Here is a 27,523-nt window from a genome sequence, read left to right as displayed (position 1 = left end):
GTGTCTAGATTCTTCATGGAGTATTTTTGTGTCTTTTGTGTAATTTCCTGTCTTCGAACCATGAGGACTGAGCCCATTTGGGAGGCAGCACCCAGCATCTTCACGTACTGAACTAATATATATTAAGTCCATCCTTTGTGCCAGGTGTGGCACTGGGCACTTGAGATATGGTGGGAAACTATATAACAGAGAGACTCTCCTTTGACTCTGTGAAGGGGGGTTGGGTGGTTGGGTGGAGGGCTGAGGAGGGCTGAAACACATATCAGAGTATAGAAACTTGGTGATTATCTTAAGGCTTGTCAATGGTCCCTGCATGAGATCATGTATTTCTTCTTCTTATTATTATTTTAAATGTGTTATTGCTATTATTCTTACCCATAGTGAAATGTTATCATGGAATACCAGGAGACAGAACCCAGTTCCAGTGTCTCACCCACTATATTAGTTTGCTAAGGCTGCCATGACAAAATACCACTGACCAAGCTTAGACAACAGAAATGTTTTTCTCACAGTTCTGGGGATAGAAGTCCAGGTACTATCAGGCTTGTTTGTTTGTTTGTTTTTTGTTGGAGTTCATTCAATTTGCCAACATATAGCATATGACCCAGTGCTCATCCCGTCAAGTGCCCCCCTCAGTGCCCATCACCAGTCACCCCAACCCCCCACCCACCTCCCTTTCCACCACCCCTTGTTCGTTTCCCAGAGTTAGGAGTCTCTCATGCTCTGTCATCCTCACTGATATTTCCCACTCATTTTCTCTCCTTTCCCCTTTATTCCCTTTCACTATTTTTTTTACAAGTAATCATCTGATTTATAGAAAGATGCAATAATACTTAAAATGATACAAAATACTGATTTCAAAACATCAAAAAATGAATATATTTAACCATACTCAGCTCGTAACACAGCAAATGGGTAAGAAGAATAATTCATACTATAGCATATTGCTAATATGAACTGGCAACAGAAAAAGTTGGTATAAGAAGGCAGAAAAACTCTATCTTTTAAGAATTAGAACCGAGGGGCTCCATAATCATCTGGCATCCACTCAATGTTGTACCTATGGTTAGAAATGTACATAATGGGAACTCCAGGGATCTTCCGGATCCACAATGTAACACTTGTGCTGAGTTACTCTCTGTACTAAGCAGTCATCTGCATAGGTTCCTTTGTGTGTGCATGGCAATCGTTCAAATCTTGGATCCTTGGCAATCCTTAGAGCCACTCGATTTTGCCCCAGTTTCTCAATTTCAGCCATTACACAGTCAGTTATACAAGGCATACACGTGGCATACAGACAGTCCATTGTTGACTGTACTAAGTCAAGTTTGGCTTTAATGGAAAAGTTGATAAAGTTGGTATCAACCAGGATGTGGTAAGGTGGCCCAGCTGTGTGTTATATTGGAAGAATAAGCGGGAAGGATGTTGGGGGACTTCTCTTTCCTTGAGTGCACTGGGATCTTTCTTTTCTTTCTTTTTAGGTTTTAATCTATCCTTCTCTTTAAGCCTCTGATCTCGGAGACTAAGCATTCGTTTCATGGTTGCATACTTTCTTGCTTTCTTTTGCTTTCCCATGTTCACGCTGCACTCTTGTTTCTTCCGGAATCCCTTTCACTATTTTTTTATATTCCCCGAATGAACGAGATCATATAATGTTTGTCCTTCTCGATTGACTTATTTCACTCAGCAAAATACCCTCCAGTTCCATCCACGTTGAAGCAAATGGTGGGTATTTGTCATTTCTGATGGCTGAGTAATATTCCATTGTATACATAGACCACATCTTCTTTATCCATTCATCTTTCGATGGACACCGAGGCTCCTTCCACAGTTTGGCTATTGTGGACATTGCTGCTAGAAACATTGGGGTGCGGGTGTCCCGGCGTTTCACAGCATCTGTATCTTCGGGGTAAATCCCCAGCAGTGCAATTGCTGGGTCGTAGGGTAGTTCTATTTTTAACTCTTTGAGGAACCTCCACACAGTTTTCCAGAGTGGTGCACCAGTTCACATTCCCACCAGCAGTGGAAGAGGGTTCCCTCTTCTCCACATCCTCTCCAACATTTGTTGTTTCCTGCCTTGTTCATTTTCACCATTCTCACTTGTGTGAGGTGGTATCTCATTGTGGTTTTGATTTGTATTTTCCTGATGGCCAGTGATGCGGAGCATTTTCTCATGTGCCTTTTGCAACTTGTTTTTTTTTTGTTTGTTTGTTTGTTTTTTGTTTTTCGTTTTTAGTTTTTTTAGAGAGAGGGAGCATGTGCCTGAGCAAACACACACATATGTAGGGTGGGGGGCACAGGAGAGGGAGAGAGAGAATCTTTTTTCTTTTTTCTTTTTCTTTTTTCTTTTTTTTTTGAGAGAGAATCTTAAGCAATCGTCACGCTTAGTGCAGAGCCTGACATGGGGCTCAATCTTACAACCCTTAGATCATGATCTGAGCCAAAATCAAGAGTTGGCTGCTTAACCGACTGAGCCATTCAGGTACCCCATGGTGCCATCAGGTTTGGTTTCTGGTGAGACTTCTCTTGCTGGCTTGTAGATGGGCCCCTTCTTACTGTGTCTTCACATGGCCTTTCTTCTGTGCATGCCCAGTGAGAGAGAACACTCTGGTATCTCTTCCTCTGCTTATAAGGGCACCAATCCTATGGCATCAGGGCCTCACCCTTATGACTTCACTTAACCTGAAATCCCTCTCTACAGGTTCTCCCTAAATAATCACAGTAACGTTGAGGGTTAGGGTTTCAACTTACAAAATTTGGAGGGACACTTGCATCTATAATAGCTACTTGCCTTTTATTCCCCAGGAAGTGCAATGCCAACTGCTGCTGCTTCTGAATTACTATTTGTAGCTCTGAATCTGAAGGTGGGTCATTCACATGTCTGAACCCTCCTGGACCCAGAACTAGGCTGGCTTACTGAGTGCTGAGTTAGGTGAGGCACAGCCACTGCATCCCTCAAGAATGGAGGCTAAAATGTGTCAGGCCTGGGAGGTGGGGAGGCATGGTTGTTCTGATCTTTGTGTGTGTGTGTGTGTGTGTGTGTGTGAGAGAGAGAGAGAGAGAGAGAGAGAGAGAGAGAGAGAGAGAGAGAGAGTGTGTGTGTGTGTGTGTTTTCAAGGCAGAGTTGGGAGCTTATAGGAACATCTGACCATGGCTCTTACCTCATTTAGGATGTGGAGGGGCAGTTCTTTATCTATTATTTTATAGAAATATAAAAAGTAGTAAACATGAATCCTACAGAAAGCAGGACTTTGAGCAGGGGATTTTTCAACACAGTATTTTCTCCTTTGTTGCAAATATTCAGTCCATCTCTGGGAAAATACCTACAGATCTTGGTGAGACCCATAAAGTATACTTCCAGAGAAAGGGAGAAAATAACATTCCACAGGGACCTTAGGGGTGTCTCATGCCCCAAATGAGGTTCTCTCTCTGGGTTTTTCATAAGGACTTTGCTGAGTGGCATGTCTACAGAGGTCTAGGGATGTGGGCCACTGAAGGGAGCACAGAAGAGGCTTCAGGGGCACAGTTTCACTGGAATGAGAAATTCTAATAATAAGCCCAAGCCATCTGTCAGATGTCAGATGTCCGGTTTTGGAGAGCCACTGTTCTCTTTGAATAAACTCCATGCTGAGCAACCCAGCAGCTGGTGACCACAGACACAAAGGCCTGTGGGAGACTCTAGGATAGCTCAGAGATCACAAGGAGAAAAGGAGCTCCTGGAGGCACTGTGGGTGCTCCTGGTCACTTGCATGAGGGGCAATGGCAATCCTACTGGCCTATAGGTTAGGTGACCTGGCTCTAGAAGAAGCCCAGAGAAGTCACTTCACCTTGTTGGCTTTGAGTGGCCTTGTATAGGTATTGACACCAAATAGGTGCTCAGTCTTGCTGGCAAAACTTCACTGATCTGTAAAATCATACCTGTCTTGCTTATCTCCTAGGTTTTTCTTAGAACAATATAAATAGAGATATTTAAGAATTACAAAGCACTGTAGAATCCCAAGGTGTTATCATAGACTTACCAGGGGAAGGAGGAAGGAAAGAACTTTCTCTGGAGGCCTGCTCTGGACCTGGCACACCAGGTATTTTCACACAGCCTTCTTCTGCATTCTTACAGCAGTTACAGCGTTAATCTAGCTCAGGAGTATTACTCCCATCCTGATGGATGGGTTCCCTGGGCCTCAGAGAAGGAAAGGGACTTTCCTCAAACTCATGCCCTGTGAAGCTCAGAGCTGGGATGTCAGTCATTCTGCAGGTCATCCTGGCCTCTGCAGGGAGAGGTTATAGATATCAGGTGGAGTTAACACCCCAGTAGGGATACCAGGAATCAAGATGCTGGAGATGGCCATGAAGGACCCAGAAAGGTCCCAGAAAATATGGGGACTGGTAATAATGAGCTGAGATGGGCACAAACATTGAACATGTCCCCAGAAGCCACTGCCCACATCTTCCATCTTCCTCTCCCCCTAGCCCCAGGCTAGATTGGGCATGACTGGGCCGGCCCCTGGCTCCCTGCCTCCTCACCTCTGGACTCACCACCGCCCCACCTCACCTGGCCCTTCTGATACTTCCTCTTTTACTTCTCCTGCCAAGTTCTGTCATTTAAACCCCCCTAATTTAATAGGTTTGTCTCATTATTTTGATTAATCATATTAACTCATGTTAATTAAGAGAGAGAGTTAAGCAATGACAGAGGTTAATGGAATCAGCCCATGTTCTTCTCTGGCTTTTGTTGGGGCTCTGACAGACATAGGGGAAGAAGAGGGAAGAATGGGGAAGGGAATGTCAGCGGAGCCAAGCCCAGGACAAGCCAGGCAGTCTGCACAGAGAGGGGAGAGAAAGGCATCGAGGAAGCGATCAGTTACCAATCAGAGTTTCCTGCTAATTGAATGTCTGATTTTATTAATGATGGAATTTATAAAGGTCCTTAAGAAAAGAAAAGAATTTATTCAGTTCAGCAGTTAACTGTGAAAATTAATGCAGAGGATATAAGTTCAAATGGCCATTTTATTTGTCTTCCTTTTTTTCCCTAATGGTGGGGATGAAGTTGGACACATCACCTCAGAGGGCTTCTCCATTTCTGGGCTCTCTTGATTTGCTGATGAAGAAGTAGACCATTGGGCCTGGGGCCTCAACCTGATGCCATTAGGAGTAATAGACTCATGTACTTTAGTCCAGACTCTGCTGAACAACTGAAATGCACCTTCCCAGTTGATCCTCATAATAACATGATGAGGTCCCCCTTTTCAGATGAGGAAGCTGAGGCTCAGAGATGTTCAGTCACTTGTCCAAGGTTTCACAGCTTGTGAACTGCAGATCTAGGATTCAGGCCAGACCCCTGACTCCTGTGCCAGTGAGGTTCATAAGGAGAATTAGCCATTTTCCTTACAGTTTAATTCTATAGTCACTATAATTCTATGGTTATAGGGGAGAAAGCTTTGGGATCAGGGCTACCCCTGTCTGATCATGGTGACTTCAGTTCTAGGGAAAAGCTGTGATATCCTACATCTGCCCCATTGGGAAGGACCTTCCTCTGGAGAAAACACACACAAGTTGAGTTTTCTTGAGACACTTCTGCCAGGATCCCTCTTATTGTCTTCCAAGTTGTCCTGGGACCAAGAGGCCTGGTATTACGGATTGAAGTGAGTCTTCCAGAAAGATATATTGAAGACCCAGCCCCAGAACCTGTGAACATGGCCTTGTTTGGAGATGGGGTCTTTGCAGATGTTATTAAGTTGAGGTCATCCTGAATTAGGGTGGGCTCTAATCCACATGATTGTTGTATTCGTAGGAAAAAGAGAAAGGACCCAGATACAGAGGGAAGAAGGGTGTGTGAAGGGGAAGAAAACATTATGGTGATGCTGCCATTGGCTAATGAATACTTGGTCTACAGAAAGCTAGACGGGATGAGGAAAGGTCTTCCCCTAGAGCCTTCAGAGTGAGCTTTGCTTTGCTGATACCTTGACTTTGGACTTCTAGCCTCCAGAAATCTGAGAGAATAAATTTATGATGTATTAAACAGTTTGTAACAATTTGTTATGACAGCCCAGGAAATAATTTCACCTGCAAAAGTTTAACTGACTTTTACTTGCTGGCTGATACTTCTTTAGCTGAGGATTTTGAACCTGGTAAGTTACAGAAAATGTTCATTAGGCTATCAGCTGTTCTTTGCAGATAACTGCAAGGAAGTTGTGATGTGTGGTACTTCTGGTGCTTAGTGACCCTCACCATTATTGCTGGTCCCCAAGCCTGAGTCTTTTTCTTGGCCAAAAATTTTAGGGTACCTGTTCTATGTGCTTTTCTCTCAGACCCTTGGAATGTAAATGAACTCTTTATGGCTTGTAAACTAATTCTTGCTAGGATGTTGGTGGCTCCCTGAGCCTCCTGTTACCTATGAGAAGCTGCAGAGTGTGATGCAGGGATCTTGCCCCTCTCCCCTGCTGCATCATATAGACATCAGTAAGAGGTCACAACATACTTTTCTGCGAAGCCTGTGAGAGTCCAGCACTCCAGGTGATCAGAGTTGGTACTTCAATATTTATTCATTTATTCAGTAAATGTTTCCAGATTGCCTGTTAGTGCCAAACTTGGTGCTTGGATATAGACTGATGGACGACACAGAGAGTCTTATAACTTGTGAATAAACTTTTGTGTTATCTTGACCTAGTGAGATCGCTCATCTGGATTCAAAAATCTACCACGTGGACCATGCACTTGACTGATGTCAGTTTCTTCGTGTATAAAATGAGAAGGTTGAGCTATATTCCTTCTGTTGTTCTTTCCATATAAATTCAAAACTCTGCATCTGAAGAGCAAACTGAAGACCCAGTGTTTCAACTAACACCCAAATCTCCAGGGGTTAGAGCTCCAAGCAGATAGCAGTTATGTGGGCAGAGAGATGGGGGACATCTGGGGATTGCAGAACAGAGAGATGGCAAAGAACTTCTATCACACCCAGACAAGACAGCACTTTTACCCCCTGGGAATGAACCTCTGAATCAGTGGGCAGCCTTCTTTGTCCGTACTCAGGTATGATGGACAGGCACATGAGGGAGCTCCATGTACGAAATGAACATGGCAGCAAGTTAGTCAGTTTCAACAAAATCAAGGGAGCAAGTAGAACTAGAGAAACTATGGCTTAGACAGCATACGTGCAAAAGATTTAAGGGCTGTGGGTAGTTGTCGTCTCAGTATGAAGCCACTGGGATCTTAACTTCCACTAATAGAAATAGCATCCAGGAGGAAGGAAACAAGGGCCATTTGATCTATGCAACTTTGCCCCTAGAATACCATATTCATTTATGAGTCCCACATTTTAAAGGAGAAGGGTGGGTATGAATTAATAATTCAGTATTTGACACTTAGCATCCATTATTTCATTTTCATCCTGACAACTCCATAGTCTAAGACAATTACCTCTCATTTTACAGATGGGGAAATTGAAGTTGCATCATGCCCCAAGGTTCCTCACCCATTTGGTGGTGGAGCCAGGACTCCAGAGCCTGTGGTCTTTCTATAGGCAAAAGAGAAAGATCACTTCCAGGCGAAGAGAAGGTGAAAGGGGATGTCAACCTTAAGCCTGGTCTTGAAGGAGGGATAGGTTAGAAAAAAACTGTGTGTGTGTGTGTGTGTGTGTGTGTGTGTGTGTGTGTGTGTGTTGGGGAGGAAGCACACAGGGAACATGCAGGGAGAAAATAAAGTAAGTAGAGGCTTAGGAATAAGAATCTGGGCAGTTTATCTGGTGAATAGAAGGTGAGAAGCACTCACATTATTTGTGTAGGGCAGAGACAGTAGCAAGCATGGACAGTTTGGTCCAGATTATAGAAGGTTTTGAATGCTAGGTTAAGGACCATGGACGTTACCACTATAACGGGAGATAGTAAAGATTGGTTAGTATTTGGGGTTGGAGTATTATGCTTAGGGATGGGCTTCAGGAAGATAACCTGTAGGCCACATCCATGGTGGATAGGTAGGAACAAAGAAGTGTACTATCTTATTTCACTCAGCATGATACCCTCCATAAGTCAATCAGAGGACAAACACTATATGGTCTCATTCATTTGGGGAATATAAAAAATAGTGAAAGGGAATAAAGGGGAAAGGAGGAAAAATGAGTGGGAAATATCAGAAAGGGAGACAGAACATGAGAGACTCCTAACTCTGGGAAATGAACTAGGGGTGGTGGTGGAAGGGCAGGTTGGGGGGGGGGGGTGACTGGGTGACAGGCACTGAGAGGGGCACTTGATGGGATGAGCACTGGGTGTTATTCTATATGTTGGCAAATTAAACACCAATAAAAAATAAATTTATAAAAAAATGTACTATCTAGTAGGCTATGGTATGCAGAAAGTAATATGACAAGAATAAAAGACATAATTAAATCATCGATGCTTGTAATCTTTATTTTCTTTACTTCCCAAGACAAAGATTAATCTTCTCATAAACAATAAGTTATCGCCTTGTAAATAACGAATTATCTTTTTTGTATATTTTTTATTGGAATTCGATTTGCCAACATATAGCATATCACCCAGTGCTCATCCCGTCAAGTGCCCCCCTCAGTGCCCGTCACCCAGTCACCCCCACCCCCCACCCACCTCCCTTCCACTACCCCTTGTTCATTTCCCAGAGTTAGGAGTGTCTCATGTTCTATCACCCTCACTGATATTTCCCACTCATTTTCTCTCCTTTCCCCTTTATTCCCTTTCACTATTTTTTATATTCCCCAAAAGAATGAGACCATATAATGTTTGTCCTTCTCGATTGACTTACTTCACTCACCATAATACCCTCCAGTTCCATCCACGTCAAAGCAAATGGTGGGTATTTGTCGTTTCTAATAGCTGAGTAATATTCCATAGACCCACGTCTTCTTTATCCATTCATCTTTTGATGGGCACCGAGGCTCCTTCCACAGTTTGGCTCTTGTGGACATTGTTGCTATAAACATCGGGGTGCAAGTGTCCCAGCATTTCATTGCATCTGTATCTTTGGGGTAAATCCCCAGCAGTGCAATTGCTGGGTCGTAGGGTAGATCTATTAACTCTTTGAGGAACCTCCACACAGTTTTCCAGAGTGGCTGCACCAGTTCACATTCCCACCAACAGTGCAAGAGTGTTCCCCTTTATCTACATCCTCTCCAACATTTGTGGTTTCCTGCCTTGTTAATTTTCCCCATTCTCACTGGTGTGAGGTGGTATCTCATTGTGGTTTTGATTTGTATTTCCCTGATGGCCAGTGATGAGGAGCCTTTTTTCATGTGCTTGTTGCCCATGTGTAGTCTTCTTTGGTGAAATTTCTGTTCCTATCTTTTGCCCATTTCATGATTAGATTGTTTGTTTCTTTGCTGTTGAGTTTAATAAGTTCTTTTTTAAAATTTGAATGAATATTTTACATGTCAAAACTGAATTCATAGGACTCTTACCGTAGTCATTATTTTTAATAAGTCTCCTAAATATGTTCTGTATTAGTTTTCTTGATTGTAAGATGTCAATAATATGGAAATATTTTTTTAATATAACAGAGCATTTAATTACATCCATTTCCCATCAACACACTAGTCATTTAATGATGATTATATTGGCCATTTCCATTGGTTGGCAGGAGGCTCTTCCACTAAAGGCTCCCAGGGTTTTCACTGTATCATTTTTCTTGCCAGACTTCGTTCATTTTCAGCCTGAAGAATCACCTCTTCTAGTTGGCCACCCTGAAGTTGGTCTTTTAATTTCTTAACATCTGGTTCCGCTTTAACCATACTCAGCTTCTTATTTGTAATCTGTTCTGTATACTTTCTATATGCTGCGTTTTTAGGAATTTGCTCGAGAACATCAAAAATCTTTGTGTACAATAGTCTTAGCCTCTCGCGTGGACTCACAAGGCCGGTGATCTTCTTCAGCAAACCCACCGTGACACAGCCCTAGTAAGTTCTTTATAGATCTTGGATACTAGCCCTTTATCTGATATGTCATTTGCAAATATCGTCTCCCATTCTGTAGGTTGTTTTTTAGTTTTGTTGACTGTTTCTTTTGCTGTGCAGAAGCTTTTTATGTTGATTAAGTCCCAATAATTCATTTTTGCTTTTGTTTCCCTTGTCTTTATACATGTATCTTGTAAGAAGTTGCCTTGGCCAAGTTCAAAAAGGGTGTTGCCTGTGTTCTCCTCTAGGATTTTGATGGATTCTTGACTCACATTTAGATCCTTCATCCATTTTGAATTTATCTTTGTGTATGGTGTAAGAGAATGGTCTAGTTTCATTCTTTTGCACATGGCTGTCCAATTTTCCCAGCACCATTTAAAAAAATTTTTTATTGGAGTTCAATTTGCCAACATATAGCATAACACCCAATGCTCATTCCGCCAAGTGCCCCCCTCAGTGCCCATCACTCAGTCACCCCAACCTCCCGCCCACTTCCCCTTCCACTACTCCTTGTTCATTTCACAGAGTTAGGTGTCTCTCATGTTCCCAGCACCATTTATTGAAGAGACTGTCCTTTTTCCAGTGGACAGTTTTTCCTGCTTTGTCGAATATTAGTTGACCATAGAGTTGAGGGCCCATTTCTGGATTCGCTATTCTGTTCCATTGATCTATGTGTCTGTTTTTGTGCCAGTAACACAGTCTTGATGATCACAGCTTTGTAGTACAACTTGAAATCCAGCATTGTGATGCCCCTGGCTCTGGTTTTCTTTTTCAATATTCCCTTGGCTATTCGAGGTCTTTTCTGATTCCACACAAATCTTAAGATGATTTGTTCTAACTCTCTGAAGAAAGTCCATGGTATATCAATAGGGATAGCATTGAACATGTAAATTGCCCTGGGTAGCACTGACATTTTCACAATATTAATTCTTCCAATCCATGAGCATGGAATATTTTTCCATCTCTTTGTGTCTTCCTTAATAACTTTCAGAAGTGTTCTGTAGTTTTTAGGGTATAGATGGTTTGGTTATACCCCTTTGGTTAGGTTCATTCCTAGGTATCTTATGCTTTTGGGTGCAATTATAAATGGGATTGACTCCTTAATTTCTATTGCTTCAGTCTCATTGTTAGCATATAGAAATGCCACTGATTCCTGGGCACTGATTTTGTATCCTGCCACACTGCCAAATTGCTGTATGAGTTCTAGCAATCTTGGGGTGGAGTCTTTTGGGTTTTCTATGTACAGTATCATGTCATCTGAAAAGAAGGAGAGTTTGACTTCTTCTTTGCCAATTTGAATGTCTTTTATTTCTTTTTGTTGTCTGATTGCTGAGGCTAGGACTTCTAGTACTATGTTGAATAGCAGTGGTAAGGGTGGACATCTTTGTCTTGTTCCTGATCTTAGGGGAAAGGCTCCCAGTGTTCCCCCATTGAGAATGATATTGGCTGTGGGCTTTTCATAGATGGCTTTTAAGATGCTGAGGAGTATTCCCTCTATCCCTACACTCTGAAGAGTTTTGATCAGGAATGGATGCTGTATTTTGTCAAATGCTTTCTCTGCAACTATTGAGAGGATCATATGGTTCTTGTTTTTTCTCTTGTTGATATGATCTATCACGTTGATTGCTTTATGAGGGTTGAACCAGCCTTGCATCCCAGGGATAAATCCCACTTGATCATGGTGAATAATCTCCTTAATGTACTGTTGGATCCTATTGGCTAGTACCTTTTTTTTCCCCAAAGATTTTATTTATGTATTCATGAGACACACACACACACACACACAGAGAGAGAGAGAGAGAGAGAGAGAGAGAGAGGCAGAGACACAGGCAGAGGGAGAAGCAGGCTCAATGCAGGGAGCTTGATGTGGGTCTTGATTCCAGGACTCCAGGATCACACCCTGGGTGGAAGGCAGGCACTAAGCCACTGAGCCATCCAGGGATCCTGGCTAGTATCTTTTTGAGAATTTTTGCATGTGTTCATCAGGGATATTGGTCTATAATCTCCTTTTTTGGTGGTGTCTTTGTCTGGTTTTGGAATTAAGGTGATGCTGGCCTCATAGAACAAGTTAGGAAGTATTCCATCCCTTTCTATCTTTCTGAACAGGTTTAGTAGAATAGGTATTGTCTCTTCTTTAAACGTTTGATAGAATTCCCCTGGAAAGCCATCTGGCCCTGGACTTTTGTGTCTTGGGAGGTATTTGATGACTGCTTCAATTTCCTCCCTGGTTATTGACTTGTTCAGGTTTTCTATTTCTTCCTGTTCCAGTTTTGGTAGTTTGTGGTTTTCCAGAAATGTGTCCATTTCTTTTAGATTGCCTAATTTATTAGTGTATAGCTTCTCATAATGTTTTTAAAATCGTTTGTATTTCCTTGGTATTGGTTGTGATCTCTCCTTTTTCATTTGTGATTTTATTAATTTGAGTCTTTTCCCTTTGGTTTTTAATAAGGCTGGCTAATGTTTTATTTATCTTATTAATTCTTTCAAAGAACCAACTCCTGGTTTTGTTGATCTCTTCTACAGTTCTTCTGGTCTGAATTGTCTTTATTAAATAAATAAATAAAACTAGATAAAACAGACTTTTATATTACCTAAATATTCACCATCTCTAGCAATCTTCATTTTTCTATGTAGTTCTGAGTTTCCATGTAGTATCATTTTCCCTCAGCCTGTACAAATTCCTTTGACTGTTCTTGTAGTGCAAGTCAGCTTTTATTTGGATGCAAGTGTATTTCTGCTTCATTTTTGAAGGATATTTTCACTGGATGTAGAATTTAAATTCTAGATTGACACATTTATTTGTTTCAACACTTAAATGTGTCATACCATTGCCTTCTGACTTTCAGTGTTTCTTACAAAAAGTCTATTGTAATTCTTATGTCTATATCCCTGTGTAATTAATCTTTTTTTCTGAGCTTTAAAATTTTCACTTTGTAATGGGTTTTCAGATATTTGATTATGATGTGTCTTCGTGTGCTATTCATTGTGTTTATACTGCTTAGGGTTTACTGAGTGTTATGAGCCAAATGCTTGTGTCTCCCCCAAATCCATATGTTGAAGCCTTAACCCCCCATGTGATGCTATTAGGGAATGGGGCATTTGAGAGGCAATTAAGTTTAGGTGAGTTCATAAGGATGGAGCCTCTATGGTGGAATTCGTGCCCTTTTAAGAGGAGAAAGAGACACCAGAGCTTTTCTATCCTCACAAAAACACCAAGGAAAGGGCATGTGAGCACATAGCAAGAAGACAGCTGTCTTGAAGCCAAGAAGTGAGCCCTCACAAAAACTGAATCTGCTGGCACCGTGATTTTGGTCTTCCCAGCCTGTGGAACAAGGAGAATTAAGTGTCTATTGTTTAATTAAGCGTCTATTGTTTAATGTGACCATTAAGGTCACATTAAGGTCACCCAGTCTATGATATTTTGTGATAGCAGCCAAGCTAACTAAGACACCAAGTTTCTTGAATTTGTGGATGTATAATTTCCATCAAGTTTAGAAAAATTTTGGGCCATTATTTCTTCAAATATATTTTCTCCCTTTCCACACTTCCAGGATTTCAATTACATACATATTAAACTGCAACATATATTTTCCCACAGGCCACTAAGGCTTTGTATATACAGAGATATATTTGGAAACTTTGATCTTTCTGTGCTTCGATTTGAATAGCTTCTATTACTCTATCTTTAGTTCTTTAATTATTTAATTAATGATTTTTTTCTCCTCAAGTGTCTCCTCTGCTAAATAGACCACCCAGTGGATTTTTAAATATTATATTGCTTAGTTTTAGGAGTTCCACTTGGTTCTTTTTCATATCTTCCATATCTCTTTCCATTACATACATGTTATCTTTTTCAGTATTTGAGGATACTTATCATTTTTATAATAGCAATTGAAAAGTTTCTGTTAATCTATCATCTCTTCATTTCTTTCTTTTTTTAAATAGGCTCTTTACCCCGCATGGAGCCCAATGCAGAGCTTGAACTCATTGCCCTGAGATCAGGAGTTGGACACAACCAACTGAATCACCTCAGCAACCATCATCATCTCTTCATTTCTGTATCTGTTTATGTTAGCTTTTTTCTTTGTCTTGATTATGGATCTCATTCTTGCTTCTTTGAATGCCTACTAATTTCTGAATGGGTGCTGGAAATTTTGGATTTTATGTTATTGAGTATCTGGATTTTGTTGTCTTCCCTTAAAGAGAAGAGAAATTTGTTTTGGTAGATTATCAAGTTACTTGTGGATCAATTTGATGCTTTCTAGGCTTTTTAAAATCCTTGCTAGGATGGAACTTTACTCTAGGGCTATCTTAGCCTTATTATTAAAGTATTACCTTCCTGGGATCTTTACTCAATGTCCCTGGTGTTCAGTTAACATCTCCCTGCATGTTTGTGGCCAACAGTCTCAAGGAGGACTCTCAAGCAGGTATCTGGGGGCTCTTTCTGTGTATAGTTCTCTATCTATGGTGCTCTACCCTTCAAATTCCAGCCACTCCAGCCTCCTCTAATTCCAGTCTTATCTTTCTTAATTTGACAAGATTGAAATTCTCCATTTGGATTCTCTTTCTTGGAACTGTGATCCAGAAAATACCTCCAGGCAGGAAACTGGAGTAATTGTTTCCTTTCTCAGTGATACCTGTTGTTTAAAGTCTGAAATCAACTGTTTCACATGCTTTTTTAAAGAGGATTTTAATTATTTATTTATTCATGAGAGACACACAGAGAGAGGCAGAAACACCTCTCTCTTTGAAGAAACACCACCTTTGAGGGAGAAGCCCTCTGCCAATGTTCCCCATGGGGAACCTGATGTGGGACTCAATCCGAGGACTCTGGGGTCACGACTTGATCAAAGGCAGATGCTCAACCACTGAGCCACCCAGGTGTCCTATTTTTTAATCTTTTTAGTTGTTCTTAGCAGACAATAAATATAAGTTACTTCTCATAGCCATTATGGTCACTGAACCTGCCTTTGCCATCTGTAAATTGGCAGAAAGTTGTTGTGAATCTTAGAACCCTCTTTATGAATAATCACAACATGGATGCTCCTTTCCTAACCTCCTGACTTCCTAAAGCTGTCCAAGGTCAGCACTGCATCTTCTCCAGCTTCATCTCTTGAAGGATTGGAAGTAAGAGATTGGCAATGTGGCAGAAACCACTGTAGGTTCATGAGGACCTGTGAATGCCCTAGCTTGAGGATATAATGTAGAAATTATCTCAATTTCTTCAAAGCCCTCACTACTTTAGTTGACAAGAGATTGTATGGTCCATCTGTCTATTCTACTCATATTTCTAGTTACTGCTAAAGGCGCTTAAAAGGAAAGACAGGAATTAAGGCACTCTTTCCTATGAAGTGCTGTGCTGTCATCCTTGCCAGAAACAGAAGTGTACATACTATCATTTCTTTGTTTCTTTCTCTTCCTTTCTCTTTCTCTCTTTCTTTCTTAAGTTTTATTTGAGTAATCTCTACACCGAAGGTAAAGCTTGAACTCACGACCCCAAGATTGAAAGTCAAATGCTCTTCAGACTGAGCCAGCCAGGCACTCCTCATACTATCATTTCATAGTCCTTGCAATGTCAGGGCTCTGTTCTATCTGGAAGACCCTCCTGGATCACTGGCTGCACCTCAGATGGTATTTGAGAATTATTGCTCCGTAGGATATATTTTGAGGCACAGATCCAGCATCTTCCTTCCATCATAAGGCCTGACCCAGAGTAAAGGCTTAGAAAATGTACATAATTATTTTCTACATTTCTCCCTTGTGGTGTACTTCTTTCCTACATTATCTTAAAGATGACTGTTTTCTAAAACCTTTCCCCTAAATCATAACCTTTTACAGATAGTATGGAGAATTCTCCACAGTTGGGGAAGAAGCCAGCACCATCATGCAGTGATGAGGTTGTGAACAGATGGGGCAGCGGAAAGAAACTGATGAAATTTTCAGTGACTTTGGTGATGCCATGAAGTTATGATATGTGACTGGGTGCTGCAGTCTGGTTTAATAGGTAGAAATAAGAGCTAAGAGGAGAGCTGAAGGCCTTTGCTCTGTTGTCATTGCTCATGATGTTCTCCACTTTTCCATCACAGCCCTTCTTAGTTTGTACTTGTAGTAGAATGGTGTTCTCTGCCTCTATTACCCTCTCCCTCTCTGCCCATCTTCATTGCTAGGATTAGCAAGGGAAAGGCTTTTCTGACTTCCAGAACTTCATACTGAAGACTCTTTAAAAAAATAAGATTTTATTTATTTATTCATGAGAGACACAGAGGGAGAGGCAGAGACATAGACAGAGGGAGAGGCAGGCTCCCTGTGAGGAGCCTGATGCGGAACTCAACCCCAGGACCCCAGGATCACGACCTGAGCCAAAGGCAGACCACTCAACCACTGAGGCACCCAGGTGCCACCACTGAAGACTTTAAAAGGTGAATTAATCTCCTTCTGTGAGGACCCATTTTAGCCACCCAGAAGCCAGGAACTCTGGTGGGAAGTGATGGAGGCGAGGTGGGTAAAAGAAGAGAGCAAAGACAAAAGCCAGAAATAAGAGACTCCCACAGGTCCATCTAGGACAGAGTTGTGTGGGAGGAAAGGCAAGCTGATGGAGAAAGTGAAGAAATCCTCTGGGTCTCCTATGTGTTTGGGGTTGACTAAGTCAGGAGTTCCCAGCACTGACTATACATTAAATTCACCTGGATGGCTTTTATGAAAAAACTGATGCTCCCTGGATATTCTGATTTATTGGTCTGAGATGGAGCCTTAGCATCAATGGTTTATAAAGCACCCCAGGTGATTCTAATTGTAGCCATTTCTAAGAACCACTGCATGAAATAGTAGTGTGGTTTTCTTTTTGTCACTGTGGGGATCTGAAAACCAGCCATGGCTGAACCCTAGTGGCAAAATGTGGGCTCATGAATGGAGCAGAGTGACTTGTCACTCAAGAATGAGTGGAAAGAAGGCGTTTTTATGGCTAGTCCTCTCTGAGGAACCTGACACATGACAAGGTTTGCCTTCTTGCCAAGAGCTTAGCACAAGGGAACCCAGGCTCAAGTCTCAGCCTTTTCATGTGTCAGCTGTGTAGCCCGGTCAACTCACTTAGCTGTACTTTCAGCAGCAGAGGGTCATGATAGTTGTCTAGACTAGTAGGTGAGAGCATGTGCAAATCCTGAGGCCAGGCTGCTTTGCCACTGACAAGCCATGTAACTGGACAAATCTCTTAACCACTCTGAGACTGGCTTTTCTCATCTGTAAAATGGGGATAATAAAACTCAGAGAGTGATTGTGAGGATGAAGTAGATTACTACATGTGATCCACTTGGAATAATAACTGGCCTATAGCAAGTGTTAGCCAGTCAGTTAGTTATAATCCCCTAATTCCTGCTACAATTGCCTGCTAAATTGCCTCCATGGCCCAACATGCTCCAATAAAAAGGATTTCCTTTCCCTGGGCTCCCATCTTTCATTTGGCCAATTGTTCAAAGAGGCAATAAATATATATTTGTAAACAAAAAATCTATGGATATGGAAATATTTGTTCCCTTGGATTTGGAAGCTCCCATATGCTCCAAATATTGTTTTTTTTTTTACATGGACAGTGAAGGTGGTAAATCTATAGCCTGCCAGCTGAGGTCTGGGTGCTGCTAATCCTGGAGGTGTTTTGTAGGTGTTCACTCCTGGGCAAACACATCTTTTCAGTTACTCTTTCATGTGTGAAGTGGGAGAGGGTTCCAGTGGGGAAGAAAAGCAGGAATTACTAAAAGATATGAGGGAGGTTGCTCTGGGAGGTCCAAGAAATTCTGTGTTATAAAGGCTGAGTACAATAGGGATAGGGAAGGGCGTTGCCATAGGGTCACCTGCAAGCCTCCTCTATTCTAGTGACAGCACCCTGATTTTACTCTGGGGAACCACCCTTCCCCACCTCAGCTCCAGTGGAGGGAGAGGCGAATGACTCATAGTAGGTAATCAGCATCATGCATCTTGCTGACCATGGCGACAGGTTTGGGGATAGATAGTCATGTGACTCAAGTTCATCCAGGAGACTCATTTTTGTTAAGTTTGGTTTGTAGGAACCTCTAAAAAAGAACCTCTCTTGTCTTGTGTTCTGAATAGTGTCTCCGTTAGACCTCACAGCAGTTTTGCCATGCATGATTATCCCCATTATATAATTGTTGATGGGAGGTTTTTTATGCCTTTGAGGGTGGCTTTTGTATGAAGGAAGTAATTTAGGGTTTTAAACATTAATGGGCAATAAACCAAAATTATACATTAAAAAGCCCCAATGCCACCATAGGCTTTTCCCCCCATTGTTTTTATTGTGATTTAAAAGAACTCTCATGTAACATAAAATTTATCCTCTGAACCGTATTAAAGGGTACAATTCATTAGTGTTAAGTATATTCACATTGTTGTAAAATGGGGTTCCAGACTTTCTTGTGTTGCAAATCTGAAACCAGCCCTGGGCCACCACCATTCTGCTTTCTGGTTCTAGGGATTTGACTACTCCAAGGGCCTCATAGAAGAGGAATCGTACAATTTTTGTCTTTTTTGCGGCTGGCTTATTTCACTTACCTTAATTCCTCAAGGTTCATGCATGTTGTAGTAGGTGGCAGGATTTCTCTGCAGGTTTTTAAGATCACCTTATGCATCTTATTATTCTATTTATAAGTTGGTTTACAAATCTTGTTATTCTTACTTTAGCAATCATTTTGAGCGGCCCCTGAATTCTAATTTTGCCCCATTTTAAAACCTAGTTCAAATATTTTTGAGAACTTAAAACTTCATTTGTAAATATAGTTTATTTCCTTCTTAAGTACTTCCATTTCCTTACTTAACAGAGTCTTCCCAAGTACTCAAATAATTTTCAAAAATCTATAAAATTAAACTAATAAAGTACGTATAGGTTCTTTAAATGTTCTAGCATGTACAATGCAAACTCTCAAGTCTTAAATCAATGATATAATGACACATTTTAAACTGGAATAGGAACCTGTTACTCTAAAGGCCAAAATCCAAGTATAGAGGATGTCCAATTTTTAAAGATTCCCTAATGCAAAAATATTAAAATGTAACTTTGATTTCTTTAATTATATTTCCTAGATTATAAATCTTCCTGGGGTTGAACGATGTATGGTCCTTGGAAAGCAGTGACACCAGTTAGCTGAGGTTACTGATGATTGAGATTTTACCAGGGTGCTGCCTAGATTCTAGTCCATGCCTCTTTTGGGATGCACTAAATCTTATTTATGGTTGCTATAATGTTGATGCCTCCACAACTCAAAGTGGGTAGTGGTGAAGTTCACTAACCATATATCCATGTTATATGCATTCCAGAAAGCCAACAACTTCCAATTAGGTGTTAGAGGATTGCATCTTCCTTTTTCTTTCCCCCTCCCAAATTTTATATATGCCTTCTTTCCTGGGTAAAAACTGAATGAAATTCTGCATTCTTATTATATCCCTCCTATCTTTTTAATATATGTACAACTCACTTATATTAATATCAGATTGAATGTTGGGTATTTTGGATATCTCGCTTGGTTTTGTCTACTTTGCAATTATATCATGTGAGATCATTTTACTGACCCAGATGAAGAAACTGAAGCACGGAAAGTTTAAATGAACTCCTTTGGGTCTCACTGTGAATCAGGGACATAGCCAGGATTTGGTCTGTGGACTCAGGGGCTAGTGGTCTTTCTACTGCCACATTGCAAATGGTGTAAGTCAGGCATTTACAGGTTAGAGTAGAGAGTTTATATAACTCCTTTCAAAATAATTACTCAATCAGTCAATCAACAATATTGAGCTCATGCTGTGAGCCAGGCTTTTGCCACCATGGAACTCATAGCCTGGAGGAAACCCATGTTGGCTGCTGGCAAAGAGTAAGGAAGGGCGGTCTGGGAGGTCATAGGGGTGACAACCCACTCTGAGGGGTCATGGGGACTTCCCAGAGTGGACCTGAAGGAGGTTGAACATTCCCCAGGTCAAAGTGTGAAGGATCACTGAAATGATCGTGGAAGTTTTGTGCTCAATGACATGTTTCTAGTTTTTAGGAAATCTATTGATACCACAGTTAAGATCATGGAAAAGAAAGGTTAGAAGAAAGAATATGAAAACCAAAGACACAGAGAGAGGCCAGTCAAATGGTAAGTCCTTTTTTCTGTGCTCATTCCCATGCCAGAGACAGGTCAGGTCCTAATGCCCTTAACCCCACCTGTGGGGTTGACCTCAGATGTTAAAATGCTAAAACCCGCTTCCTGCCTCTGGTTGGCTCGACTTCCCTGCAGAGGAAGAGCACAGTGGCCATTTTTCCTCTCTTCTTTCCTTTCTCTTTTCTCTCTTTTCTCCCTCATCTTGCTTGAGCTTCTACTAAGTTCCAGGTCCTATGCTAGGGGCTGGGTGACATGAGCAAAAACAAAAGTGGTCCCTGTCCACCATGACGAGGCCTTGATGCAATGGTTTATCCTATCCCTCTACAAAAGATTTCAGTGCAGGAGTTTTGTTGCTTGTTTTGTTGTTTTATTGTGTGTCCTCTCCCGGTGAACTTAAACGTACATTATGCCTGAGCCCATTTCCTACATCAGATGTGGTTCTTTGACCTAAAATACTCCTTACGAAGTTTCTTCTTAGAAAGTTCCCATGCATTATACTTCAGATTTTAAGGCCTCATTCGTCAGGTAGATAAACACACACACAAGAGCATGCATGTGTATTAAAAAGGCCACTGCATGGAAAACAAATGAGGAAGAAATGTCAAGAGGGCCTTATCAAGTGGGTTATCTTAGTATCTTTTAGAGAGAATCCTAACCACTGACTGCAAACAGATAAGGCAGGAGGGAAACAATGATAAAATAGAAAACATTGTAATATTTTACTCTGTTGAGTGTGTGTCTACAATAGTTTCTGAAGCGGAATTCCTTTATTCCATTTACGAGTCCTCCCCACCCTGACACGTATGAACACACGTGTACCAGCATCACACGCCACTGTCCTTGGTTCCGGGAGTGTGTGTTGCCTGGCCATGGGCACGCAGCCCTGCTGTCGATGCGGGCAGCATCCGTGATCTTCCCAGCCCATCCATATGCATGTGTGTCTGTATCCCAGCAGCGGCCGGCATCATTCATTTCCAAAACCAGCATGCATTCATTTTCATAACTTTTTGTTCCATTACAATATTAATGGGACTCTCAATAGGAAAGGACAAGAGAAGCATTTTTAATGTTTATCTGACAGTTGCAAATTTCACTTGAGGTTGTTTACTGGGATCTGATTGTTGGCAGAGAGGAGCAGGAGAGGCGGCAAGATTAATGGGATCACAGGAAGAGGAGATGTATTTATGGGCCTTCTGAACACCATCTAAGAGTAATAAAAAGTCCTGCCGCACCCTTCCCCAAGTGAGACTTAAGAAGTTTTAAACGCTGAGAAATGAGGGATTGTTTTAATTAACTTCCATCTAATCCAGGTGGCCTGTTCAAAGTGAATCATGTTGCATTTATGTCTCAGTCTATTAAAAAATAAACGGCCCTCTCCCGTCCCCCACCTCTCCTCTCTCTGTCTCTCTGTCTCTCTCTCTCTGCTCCCATTCCTCTGCCCCACTCTGGCCCTGGATTGCTGTCATTCTGGCTTGCCCTATTTCCCCCTCTTTCTTAAACTCCTATGCAGTCTTCAGAGAGGACCTGGCTGGGCCTTTGCCCAGGAGAACAGGAGAGAGAAGGAAGAGAGGAAGATGCTGAGGTTGCTAAGGGGTAAGGAGGTGGATACTTAGCTTTGGACTGGAGATAGGAGCTTCATGCTTCCCTCAGAGCCTTTCTCTCCGTTTCTGGCTGCTTAGGTCTGATGCCACATGGCAATCCCCCCCCAAATCCCCAGAGAACCTCTTGAAAGTCACCTTAGTGAAATGAAGGGCTTGAGATAGATATATAGGAGGACCCATCCTGAGCCTCCCAGGAAGAGATTTGGTTGTGGGAAGAAATCTTCCCAGGAACAGGCTCCAGGCACACCAACTTCTTCTATGACTTGCTGTGACCACTTGCCTGGCTGAGCTCTCTTTCTTCCTAGGGTCCTCAGTAGGATTACCAATTGAAATACAGAGCATCCAATTATTTTGTTTTGTTTAAAGATTTTATTTATTTATTTGATTGAGAGAGAAAGTGTGCACCAGAGACAGGGCACAAGTCAGGGGCAGAGGCAGAGGGGCAGGGAGAAACAGATTCCCTGCTGAGCAAGGAGCCCAATGTGGGGCTTGAACCCAGGATCTTGAGATCACAACCTGAGCCAAAGGCAGACACTTAACCAACTGAGCCATCCAGGTGCCCTCACATCCAGTTATTTTGAATTTTAGGTAAACAATGAAACTTTTAAAAGTATAAGTATCTTCCAAATATCTCATGGGACATATTTTTACTTTAAAAAGTATTTGTTGTTTATCTAAAATTCAAATTTATCTGGTTTCCTGTATTTTTATTTGTTAAGTGTGGCAAACTGACCGGGAAAGAATCCCTACCTCAGTTATGGTTATGATCCCAAAATCATAAAATCATCACTGGGTTATGATCCCAAATCCTGGTTCTGCATCACCTGCATTCAGAATCTAATTGCTATTAATTTTGCTTCTCTGACTTCAATTTCTTCATCTATTAAATGAGGACAGCAACATTACCTATACTTAAGAATAGGATAAGGATTAGATTAAATGCACCAAGGATTTAGAACAGGGATCAGCAGACTTTTTCTGTGACGGGCCATATCGTAAATATTTAGGCTTTGTAGCCCAGATGGCCTGTGTCATAGTGACTCCGCTCTGCCGGCGTCATGGGAAAGCAGCCACAGGCAATATGGACACCAGTGAGGGCCACTGTGTTCTAGTAAAGCCTGAGTCACAAAAGCAGTTGGTGAGCCGCATTTGCCCACGGACTGAAGTTTACTGAGCCCTTTCTGGACATAGAGGATATGCTTCAAAAGTGCTAACCATTGTTAGTATTTATATTATGAGTCTCCCAGCCAGGATTGCTCAGTAATGTGAACCCAAAAAGTGTCCTTTTTGTGTCCCCAAAAAGCTCTTCTTGCCTCTCTCACTTGCCTGCGTGCTTACTGATGCGTGCAGTCCCAGAGATAGAAATTCAGTCTTTGGGACTAACTAGCTCTGGGAGAAGGTCACTCTTTAGCCTTCATCCTTTAGCGGGAAGGCTGATACTTAACACTGACCAGCATTTAGAGACCACTTAGGCTCTGGCCAAGCAGGTGGTGTCCTGTATGTCACTGGCCCTCACCCTCACAGGGGAGAGTGCCATTATTATTTGCATCTTACACCTAGAAAGCTGGAGGTTGAGAGTGCAAGTCATCCTGGGCCATGTAGCCAGTCAGGGCCAAAGTGGGTGTTTGGATCCAATTCTCTGGCTCCACTACACAGTTCCTGGGCCCCTGGGGCATGTTGTGTCAGAGCCCGGCAGGGCCTGACACCCTCATCATACCAATGTGGAGATTAATGCTTGTCGTCTCCAGGAATGGGGCTGAGACCACGAAAGCAGGACAGACCTGAGGTTGGCAGGAAGGGATGAGGGAGAAGAGGCCGGAGGAAGAAAGTGGGCCTAGAAATCAGGATAGAAAAATCAGAGGAAAGATCTCAGAGAACTCAGTTTCGCTGAGCCGTGCTACCTCCCAGCCTCTGTTTCTGACATCGAGTGGCTCCTGGAGCAATGGCTTCATCCTTTACTTTCCACCCTCTAGGCACTAGAGGGTGTGGACCAGGAGGGTACATAGCCAACTTTTCCTCAAGTCTCCACCACTGGACTGGGATGCATGCACCCAGATGTTCAGCCTCCCTCCTGCTCCCCTCTCCCCAACTCATGCTCATCTACAATTAAATGCACCATGTGAAACAGAGCAAACAAACTGATGTTGCAGGCATATAGAAGAGGTCTGCAAGCTTAACACTTCACCAGCCCCGCCTTCCACGCTGAGTCTGAAGCTGCAGAAGAAGGAGCCCTGGTGCCATGAAGGATACAAGCTCCAAAGTTAGACCCACTGCCCATGTCCCAACCAGCGGGCCTCTCTCTGCCTTGCGTTCTTCCTTTATAAACGGAGGTGAGACTATGTCATTCTGGAGCTATTGGAGGTTTAAAATGAGAGGCGCAGGGCCAAGCTCACTGTAGAGCCCAGAGCTCACTGTAGAGCACTACAGATGCTGTCAGGGCAGTGACAATGTGTGAAGTGTCTCCAGTATGCCAGCCAAAGGCCTAAGCTCGCTAGGTATATCTCCTACCCCAGCAACCAAGTGGAACAGGAAAAGATGAGTCAAACATCTTGAGGGTCATTCTTCCCTCTGTCATCAGCTTGTGCTTCAGCTTTTTTTTTTTTTTTTTGTCTATCAATTGTCATTAGAATATATTCTCATCTGACAATGACCCTCCAGAGTCATTTCAGGGATTCCAACAGGAACAGAGCAGAGTGAGCGAGCAGGTTCTGGAGTCAGACCACAGTTCTACCTCTACCTCTAACCCCGCTGCATACTTCATTCGCCTCCTCTGGGAAATGGCTAGAAGAACAGCACAGACTCTTAGGCCATTGAAAGGTGTAGCATGCAATGGGCTTAGCCTGGTGTCTAAGAGTAAACTCCTCATACACGTTCACCACAGTCATTATTCCCTTAGTTCAGTCACTATTTGTTGAGCACTGACCACATGCCAGGCTCTGGGCCATGAATATGGTGGTGAATAGACCCAGGCTGGGTCCCGAGAGGTCCTCTTTTTGGTGGCTCTCGGATCAGCCACCTCCTCTCCACTGCCACCCCACCTGCTGCCCCTGCCAGCCCCTGCCAGCCCCTGTCAGCCCCTGTGGGGGTTCCATGCTCCTCTCCTTCTCTATCCAGCTCTGTCCTCTACTTGACAGCAGGAATCTCCTTCTTCCTCAAGACCTGGCCCTCTCTCTTGAAATACTCCTCTGGTCACTTGGGGATCAGGACCCGTGGGATAGAAATCCTGTTTGGGAGTATAGGGACCTGCAGTCAGAGAGGTTTCTGTTTCCTAGACACTGCACTGCCCTCGCCTTGACTACACCTTCTTTGTACCCTACTGTCAGCCAGGAGACCTGCATCCCACTTTTCCTATAGACTTCCTACATGTGCAGTGCTTCACAGATCATTTTTGAAGCTTCATCCCTCCACATACCCTCAGACATGACCACACCCTGATCTCACCTTTGCCCAGATGCTGACAAAGGCCAGAGTCCTAGTCTTGGCCTATACCCATTTCAGACAAGAACAGGTGGGGGCCCATGGACTGTCACCTTACTTTCTGTGCACTCAGAGTCATGCAAATAAGCATGTAATTAACTTGAGAACCAAACTATCAGCCTAGGTATAAACCAATAATTTGCTAAGACATATCTGGAGTATTTAGGCCCCAATATACATAGGATCAAAAAGTCTAGAGTTGAAAGGGACATTCTGTTTACTTGACAAATGAGGAAATTGAGGCCCAGGGAAATAAGAATGTTGTCCATAGTGCCATAATCATCATCGCAGGACTCTAGGACTTCTTCCAACTTCCAGACCATCAGCCTATGCACACACCTCCACTCCCCACCCCTCACCGCATGCCCCAACACAAGCAGAGTACAATATGTTTGTCACTCATTTGTGTTTACTTTAATAGCTCTTTTGACTGGTCATTTGTCCAGCCTCATCGTTAGATGGTAATACACACTGGGACAAGGGCTAGCCATCAATTCTTCCTTGAGGCCTAGTCCAGAGATTTTCAGAGTATGGGAGCTTATTGACTCTCTGACTGATGCATAGATGGTGTTGAAGAGCCTGCAGGGCATGGGCCATTTCTAAACCCCAGAGCCCTGCCTCTCAGCTGGAAACTGTCTACTCGGTGTTTGCCATGAGTCCAGTAAGCTAGTCCAATAAGCTAAGGAGGAATGGATGTTTCCTGTGGAAGAAAAATGGGCCACACTGGGCCACTTTCTTGGATAAACTTTGGGATAAGGAATAACCTTTATAATATGAGCTTTGCATTGAGAAATCTACTTCATTTTCATTAGAATTTTTTCTCATATATAAAAGAGTAATAATAAAATGTTTCAAGAATAATAATAAATTGGGCATCTCTGTACCCCCAACTCAGCTTAAGAAATAGAATCACTAGTATCTTTGAAATCCCTGTGTGTGTGTGTGTGCGTGTATGTGCGTGTGATGCTCAGTGCCATCTGAGCCTTCCCACTCTCTTAGTCCATTCTGACTGCTGTAACAAAATATAATAAACTAGGTGGTTTCTAAACAATAGAAACTTTTTTTTCACAGTTTTGGAATTCGGGAAGTCCTAGATCAAGGCCCTGGGGGATTTGGTGGAAGGGGTGAGGGAACTCTCTGGGGTCCCTGTTATAAAGGGCCTCATCCCAGGCAGGAGACCTCCACCCTCATGACCTGACCACCTCTCAGCACCTTGCCACCTACTGTCATCACACTCGGGGGTCAGAATTTCAACACAGAATTTCAGTCCCTAGCATCCAACTCGTAGAAGTCTGTGTTGATCATTCCTTGCCTTTCTTTAACAGTTTTGCCACCTGTGCATGCGTCCCTGAACAATATGTTGTTTAGTTGTGTCTGTTTCAAACTGTGTACACACAGATAAATATAGAGAGAACCATACTCAGCGTATGCTCCCACAATTTGCTACGTTCAACAAACACTATGCTTTTGAGTTTTATCCACGTCGGTGTGTGGCTGTTTGTCCGATTTCACAGTTGTGTGGTTTTCATTGCATGATTACACCAACATCTACTTATCCGTATTCCTGTCAAAGGACATTTGGATTCTTTCCAAATTTTGCTGTTATGATCAGTGTTGGTATGAAGATTCTTATTAGGTGCATCTCGGGGGCACAAGTTCAAATTCCTTACAATACGTACCGAGAGTAGAAGGCTGCAGGACGCAGGGTATGTGTGTTCAGCCTTCATAGTTATAACTGAGTGGCTGTGCCAGTTCTCACACCCACTAGCATCCTCATAGCGTTTCATGTCACACTCAAGTTTTGGCCAATAGTGGATGTGAAATGGTATCTCAGCATGGTTATAATTTGCATTTTGCAGATTAGAAATGTTTTAGGTTTGTTTTCCCCTCTTATGCTCATAGACTATTTCTTTTAGCGGGTATTTCTTCTTCATATCCTATGACAGTTTTTATTGTGTTCTTCCTATTGATTCATATGCCCTTTTTATGTATTCTAGATATTAATCCTCTGTTAATTATCTGCATTACAAATATTTTCTACTTTGTGGCTTATCTTTTCATTCTTGTTACAGTACCCTTCGGTGGATGAAAAATCTTGATTTTAATGTAGGCAAGATGTAATAAAAATTTCCCTTATGGTGGTTTACACTCCTGTGTCATAAGAAATCGGGTCCTACATTGGGGGGCATATAGTCCTATTTCCTTTATTTTCTTCACTAGGGCTGCCATCTTAAGGGAAGACATCCCTGAGGCCCTCACTGGTGGGTTGTCTGCTATGTCACCCTGACTGTCCCTCCTTCACAGCTCTCCCACTCTCTGTTGCACTGATACTCATTTACCTTCCCACTGCCGGGCAGTGAGCAGGGACTTGACATCACTGAGTTCTAACTTGG

At 42.4% G+C, this 27,523-nt stretch overlaps 1 long non-coding RNA gene and 2 pseudogenes across 1 annotated transcript in view; 1 reads left to right on the top strand and 2 right to left on the bottom strand.

The window, feature by feature from the left end:
* The window catches only part of LOC140599404 (uncharacterized), a 68,489-nt gene that overhangs the window by 25,611 nt on the left and 15,355 nt on the right, over nt 1–27,523 (top strand). The gene's annotated exons all lie outside the window — the stretch shown is intronic.
* LOC112918408 (rRNA-processing protein FCF1 homolog pseudogene) lies at nt 1,012–1,575 on the bottom strand (annotated as a pseudogene).
* LOC112918375 (NADH dehydrogenase [ubiquinone] 1 alpha subcomplex subunit 5 pseudogene) lies at nt 9,447–26,917 on the bottom strand (annotated as a pseudogene).

This window comes from Vulpes vulpes, chromosome 6, assembly GCF_048418805.1.
Source record: "Vulpes vulpes isolate BD-2025 chromosome 6, VulVul3, whole genome shotgun sequence".
NCBI lineage: Eukaryota > Metazoa > Chordata > Mammalia > Carnivora > Canidae > Vulpes > Vulpes vulpes.
Note: the sequence above shows the minus strand (reverse complement) of the source record. Positions and strands in the feature narration are given on the sequence as shown.